This window comes from Coloeus monedula (genome assembly GCF_965178545.1).
Source record: "Coloeus monedula genome assembly, chromosome: 2".
Taxonomy (NCBI): Eukaryota; Metazoa; Chordata; class Aves; order Passeriformes; family Corvidae; genus Coloeus; species Coloeus monedula.
Genome location: NC_138782.1, coordinates 73,571,766 through 73,577,795, shown reverse-complemented (window position 1 = coordinate 73,577,795; position 6,030 = coordinate 73,571,766). Strand labels below are relative to the sequence as shown.

Here is a 6,030-nt window from a genome sequence, read left to right as displayed (position 1 = left end):
AGTCCTCTCAAGGCTTTCATGTCATGGTTGATTGTGAGCTTTAACTAAAGCTGTTCCCTTAACTGGGATATCTGCAGAACTCCTTCCCTCTCTGGTTTCCTATAGCTATTTACATGTAAACTAACACTGTCACCTTTCCATTGCCCGTAACATTTGCAAAGACATACATTTTAACAATATGTACAGGAGTTCAACAACATTTCAAATATCTGTTCCCTATGAAGTTTCTCCTAAATCTGACAGTCACTTAAAAATATTGAGATGAAATAGGAATCAGACAAACAGACAAAAAATGACTGCATTCACCTTCTTTTCTTGACTCCAGGTTTGGAAACTTGATTTTTAAAATTTTTAAGTTGGTTTTGTGCTATGCATCAAACAATCATTACGTAAAGTTACAAGCTTAAATAACTGAAGGCACAAATGTGAAAGAAGAATATTTTGAAATCCACACATCCTTGTACTTTATGATTTGGGCTTGGAAATACAAAATCCATGCAAATGAAAACTACAGTCACCAAACTGGAGATGCCATCTCAGTTTCAAGCAGAGAGAAACTAGTCCCATTTGGAAGCTTTTCCAGGGAACTTCTCTCCAGCAGGTCAGAACAGTCTTTCCAGTTGTGCATTCACCTTACATCAGACTTCTTTATTATAGACAGTAAAGGTACACCTACACAGCTTATGGCACCAACAGGATTAAGGCACTGTGAGCAAAAAAACCTGCAGGTATCTATTTATTCAGGAAAAGAAGGTGTTCTCAGTCTGCAGGGAAAACATCCTCAGACCCATTACGTGTGACAATCATAGCACCCTCTATGATGACGGAAACACTGACTTAACGCAGATCTCTGTTGGCTCCTTCAAGGGAGTGAAGGGACCACAAACAGGAAAAGAAGGTAAATCTGTTTATTCTTGATACAATGCAGCAAAAAGATTAGCCCAGCCAGCCACGAGAAAGGGCAGATCTAGTAAGGAAGTTAATAAAGCTGGCTCTTTGTCTCTTAACAAATATTTAGTGGAGAATAGATAGTGAAATCATAGGGATGTAGAAATGAGATTAGCTCTCTCTACAGGGAGCTCTGACAAGATAGCTTGGAATTGTTAGACTTTGAACTAGTACATATAATTATCAAGTAATAAAGATACCTGTTTGCCTCAAAGGTAGATAATATAAGAATTCAATCATTTCAGTAATTCCTTTTGCAATTAAGATTTGCTAACTGTAGAAATTCAGAGAATTTAGGACACAATATTAGAACAGAACTGTATAAAATGCTACTTATCAAATATTGGTTCTGTCACCAAAATACTGGTTTCAAGCACAGCAAAAAATAGGAAATTGACATGTCTGTGAAGACACCAACATAGCTGCTTCAGCAGCCTCTGAGGACAGCAGTTGGAAATCACCATAGCCAGCTCAATGCTGGAGATTCCACAGAACGCCAGAAACCACAGGTGCCTAAAAAGAGCCATCCATTTCATTCACTTTTTTCTTTTTTTTTAACCAAGGACATCTGGAACAAACAGGAAATCAAAAAGGCCTCCATGTACTTCAGGTTAACTCTATCTACCCTCTTTGAAGCACAGGAACCAAAGTCAGGAAGATTCTTGCTTCCTGAACAACAGCCTGATGTCTGAAGAACTCACTCAAGAAGTGGAAAGACTGATTAAAAGATGGACACAAGATTAAGAGGAATGAATTCATGCCTCCCATACTGCAGTAATCAAAAGCGTTAAGCCACAGAACACTTTTGTGTGAAGGCACTTGAAACCAAGCAAGCAAACAAGGAAGTCAAATCTTATCCAGAAACTGGGATATTAGCTGAAAGTGGCAGAACTAAGTTCCCAGATCTTAATCTCAGAAAACAATTATGCACTTAAAAATAAATATATATATGTGTGTGTGTGTAGTCATTAGATAAAACCATTTTCAGAATTATTGATTAGAAAATTAGATATGTGTCCTTAAAGTTTAACGTCCTGGTCGCTTGAAAGGCATTTTTTCCTCTATTACTTAGCTCTTTCTCCCCTAGAAAGGGGAAGACATAGGTTTAAATCACCTGTCTTGAGTGCTGTACCCATATTTTTCAGTGGTCTAATGTGGGGTATGCCCAGCCCCTGCCCTGGAGGGATCTCTGCTGAGATAAGAGATTTCGCAATCGCCCAGCAGGACTCTGTGGAAAGGCAACCACTTCTTTGGTCAAGGTGAGAAAAGACAGACCCACAATCCTTTAGGAGACCCTATGCAGATCCTTTGGAACCCATTGGCCTTCACCCATCCCCTGTATCCCTATAAAAGCTAAGGCCTCTGCCCCTGTGGGACTCAGAGAGAGAGCTCTCGTCCCTGGCTCTCCCCTTCGCCAGAGGGGACCAACAATAAAGCTACCTTCGTGTGGAACCAGCCACGTCTGGTTTGGCCTGGAGGCTGTCCTGCAGAGCTGAGCTGGAATCACGAGCTGAGAAGCACTAAAGAGCTGACAGCCTCTGCAAGGGCCCTCCTGCCAGCAGCTGAGGGAAGACACTGGGCCTTGGGAAGGCGATTCCTTTCGGGACCATCTCCCCGGACCGGTCACCTCTTCCTGGGTCGCAGCCACGGACCCCACTACCAGCTGTAATAACTGGCGCCCGAACAGCCTTGGACCCTGGACCCCGGACCTGGCCTGAGCTGCGTCTTGATCACCAAGACAGAACCAGCCGTTCGTGTGCTGCTCCTCTGAAGATAGACCTACGTTTTCGCAGGCCTTTTGGACGGGGACAGTTCGAGACCCTCGCCTCCCACCTAGGACTGAAGTCCCTGAGGATCGAACTGCTGGACCATCCCCCCAGCAGACCTTTCTAGGAGCCAGCCTCACCAGAAAACGGGATTTGTAAGTTTAAACTTGGGGCTCTCCTCCCCTTTCTTGCACACAAAGTAATTTTGGGTTTGCTTTGTTCTGTTTTTTTTTTTTTAAGTTTTAAAATAAAAGTTTATTACAGAAATTATTTTGAAAAAAAAAGACAACAGTATCTCTTGTAATTTAAAAAAAAAGGTAACATTGTATTCATGCCCTATAAGGTGAACTGAAGAAACGCTACAGGTATTTCTTCTGCTGTCATTCTGTGATGCTTTCTAGTATGGATTAACTCACATCTGCATCACAAGAATTGAGTCTGATCAGTCCCTTTCCATGCTTCTCTCCAGAAAGTGCTGCATATTAACAGAAAATATTGCAGACAAACCACAGGTCTATTCACTCTGCAGTATTGGAACCAGTGTTTTTTCCGTCACATGCTACAATTTTCACTTTATCCAATTTCAGAAGTTCAGTGACCTCCCTAAATTCGACATCATTCAGTACAAATGTCCATACGTTGTGAAACTGACTCTGTTCCTGACTCGCTGTGCCAGTGCTGAATTTATAGCTTTATCAAACTGAAGTAGCACCTGAAGGGCCAACTGAGGTGTGATTTGCTGTGACTGTATGAGCTCATCCAGACTCTCCTGAAGGTTGTTCCCCAGCGTGGTGTTCCTACACAGCTGATAGGCCATGGTTCACTGCGAGGGCTGGACACGTCCTGGTCATCCACGGCTGCGCGCCTGTGCTGCCCTCGCTCGCGCGCGGCCAGAAGCTCGCAGGGGCTGGGCATACCCCACAGTCTAATATGGCATAACCAACCAAATGTTCGATCAGTCAGGGACAGTAATGACCACTCTCAGATGAGATGGAATTGGTCATAGATCTAATCCCCAGCTCACCTTTTCAAGCTTCTCCTGGGAATAATAGAGAATTCAGGAGGCTATCCACACACCTAGACAAATTAAGCACCTCTAAGCATATGTGGGTGACTTAAGTTAAATGTCTCAATTAGGCAGGGAGGAGCTTAATGTATTTATAAACATAGCATTAAGCAGTCTTGGAAAATAAACAGATTTTACTATCTGTGATGTATATATTTTGGGTAGGATATGTCATGCTTAAACCATTAATCTAAACCTATGTAATGCAAAAGACAGTGCTGTACAACTGAGCTAAACTAATCAAGCTCCACTTTAAATCTACTTACAACCTTGGCCCTAACATTAAATTAAGTACAATTCACTCCTTAGATGACAAGAGACAATATGCCAATTCCATTCTATATTAATAATTAATATTAATTTTTTCCCATTTTAGAAGTGTTCTTCACTGACCATTTCCCTTAAAAAATTCTGTCTCTCCAACTCTACTTTTATGCTTTATTATCTTTCCTGCTTTACATAACTAAAACATATTATAGCTGAATTTAAGATCATTAAAACCAGGAAACAGTATGCTTTTCCAAGGGAAGTACAAGTTGTGTAGTCAAGGAAGTTCAGAATACTTCAATTAACCTGTGGACTTGGTTTCAAGTCAGGTGCTCTTCGGATACTGATTCGGTTATTTTATTAACTTACAGATGAGAAGACTGTCCAGGAGTCTGGAATTAGTACATTGAAACACCAGTCAGGAACCCATATAATCTGAGGACATCCAAGAAAAAGAGTGGATATGGAATTTAACATGGGATTCAGCATAAGGATGGGCTGTTATATGGCACAGAATACCTGAGCCACTTAGTGTATGGGAAGAGGATGTAGGCTTGGAGGATCAAAAGACATGTAGATGTGGCACCTGGGGACATGGTTTAGTGATGGCCTTGGCAGCATAAGGCTATTGATTGGACTACATGGTCTTAAAGGTATTTTCCATCAGAATGATTCTATGATTCATACAAAACTTCATGGGAATATTCATACAACAAATTCAGATAGTCTTTTTAAAAGTTAAACTAGCAAAATTAATAAAAATAATATTTCTCTGTAGTAAAATCTTGATTTCAATGATAGTATAGAATATTTTTATACCACTAAAATTCTAAGCAACAAATTTGAAATAATAAAGAAAAGCTAAATTTCTATTTTCCCCAATAAATATAATAGACAAAAGTCGTAAATAAAATCCTTGCCTTACCCTATATAGCACAATGACAGATGCACTCAAATAATAATAGCCTGCTTGGTTATTCTTGGTTATTCTGCAAGATCTTCAATCAAAACCTTTATCAAAAGACCGGAAAATAACCAAGTAGGAAAGTAAAAAGCTTGCTCAAAAAAACCCCTACCTTTAATGCAATCTGAAATAATTCTTCTGAATGCAACAAGTAAAAGCTAAAGCAGCCACCAAATGTCATTTATATTACTTGCAGATCAATAGTACAAGAAACATGGCTATGCACATAATAGAGTAGATAACGAGTTCCTACTAATAGTCTGGAGATGCTCTGCATCAGTAAGCAAGAGAGAATACCACACTGGTGACAAAACTGATACTGATGTTTATTCACTAAGAGAACACGTTTTTATATTATATATAGATACAATAAAAGGTCCCAAAGACAAGATTTAAAAAAGAAAACCTAACTTGGATTGGTATAATACAATTTCTGCACATTTCTGAAAAACCACAGCAACTTTATCTGTTTGTATAATCCATAACGTCATTGGTAGTCATTGGTAGTCTTCCCAAGGGGCTAGATTCTCCTGTGGTAAAAAATACTACCAGAACTCATTGCTGAACCCGGACTAAAAATGCTAACAAAATTACCAGCGTTGATAATTTATATTTAACTCACATGGCAACTCCTACATGCTTGGAGTTCTATTAGATCTCAGATGATCATTGCCATGTACATGTTTAGAGGAACTAAGATTTATCTTGCATGGCAACTCCTATGTGCTTGGAGTTATTCTGTGAGTGTTGAGATGATCCATTCCAATGTACATGAGCCAGGGGGAGGGAGCAGCACAGTAATCTGAGTATTAGTGCAACAAGAAAGGAGGTTTCAAAATTTTTATCTTGATCATACACTGAATCCACTTTCCTCTAAAGAACTAATCAGAAAGAAACTAACAAAAAAAACCCTAAACAAACAAAACCAACAGAAAGTAGACACCTCCTCTGTTTTACAATTTAAGCTACTTCACAAGTCCAAAGTACCTTCTTGCAATACCCAGTTTATACCAGGTATC

General features: G+C 39.8%; 1 pseudogene across 1 annotated transcript; it reads right to left on the bottom strand.

The window, feature by feature from the left end:
• Window positions 1-3,077: 3,077 nt before the first annotated feature.
• On the bottom strand, window positions 3,078-3,531 carry LOC309570022 (transcription initiation factor IIA subunit 2-like; annotated as a pseudogene). Its single transcript has one exon. The product of its transcript is annotated as a transcription initiation factor IIA subunit 2-like (transcript).
• Window positions 3,532-6,030: the final 2,499 nt, after the last annotated feature.